This window comes from Asparagus officinalis, chromosome 10 (assembly GCF_001876935.1).
Source record: "Asparagus officinalis chromosome 10, Aspof.V1, whole genome shotgun sequence".
Classification (NCBI taxonomy): Eukaryota; Viridiplantae; Streptophyta; class Magnoliopsida; order Asparagales; family Asparagaceae; genus Asparagus; species Asparagus officinalis.
Window position 1 is genome coordinate 68,449,699 of NC_033803.1, and position 1,214 is coordinate 68,450,912.

Consider the following 1,214-nt stretch of genomic DNA (forward strand, 5'->3'; position numbering starts at 1 on the left):
ACGAAAGATTCAGAATTTAGGGTTAAACTTGTAGGTTTCAAAGAATTGATGATGTGTTATCTGAGTGAAAAGAAATTGACCGTTTTGCTTCTAAAAACCTTATTATTTCCATTCCCATAAGTTTAGAGTATTTTTCCTGATATACATGTTTTAGTTTCAGAAGTGGTTTCAAAATTTATTCTTGAAGAAAAATTCTGTTTCTTTTATTTTCAATTGTTTGGGCCCTAATTGTTTTTCTTTAATTCTTTCTTTAAATGATTGATCTTTCTGCATGATGAGACTGCATCCTTATCTTAAGGGAAGGGTGATTTATCTTGCTATGAAAATGCAAGAGTTAGGGATCATAAATCATGATAAAGAAGTATTTGTTGTCAAAGAAGCATTAGCTGTTACGGCCTTGTATATCGTGTGCATTGAGGATCGTAAACCGAGAATATTGCATGAGCTTTCTTTAGGTACCAAAAAAATCTGGGTTTTTTATACCCAAAAAACTAGGGACTGACAAAAAAAAGATTCAAAATTTAGAGTTAATATTACCATTTTTAAAGTATCGATGGGTTATGAGAAAGTGGGTGTAAGAAAATTTAACCGTAGATAGGAAAAATCCTTTTTTTTAGCCCCCATGATTTCACTTCTGTTAAAATTTGAGCTTTTTTGTTCCACTAGTTGAGATGCACGTGCAATGCACGTGGTTGAATATCATGAGTTGAGATGCACGTGCAATGCATGTGGTTGAATATCGTGATTATTTAAATTGATAAAAATAAAAAAATAAAGTTTTTTTGTGGGATTGATCAACAACTCAATAATCTCTCTCTCAAATGAAATATTGTCATTGTTTCCTTCAATCTAGACTGTGGCTACGTGATCTACTATTTATAAGTTATAAACACATTAATTTAGTACAACGTATTTATTTATTAATATCATGAAGTCTTCAAAAGATGGGTGATCATTCAATTCGCAAAAGAATTTTGCATATAAATTTACTTGTAATATGTCTATTAAACTTTTAGTTGTGATTTGACTCATATTCATGATAACTTTTAGTTGATGTTTCGCTCATATTTATATTATCTAATATTCTCATTAATTTTATAGCTCATTCTCTGTATCATAGAAGTAAATTTAAAAGCATGAAGAATTATTTTCTTACGAAATTAGAACAGGAAGATTATGATATATTTCGCCAAGTATTCTAAATATAAAAATTT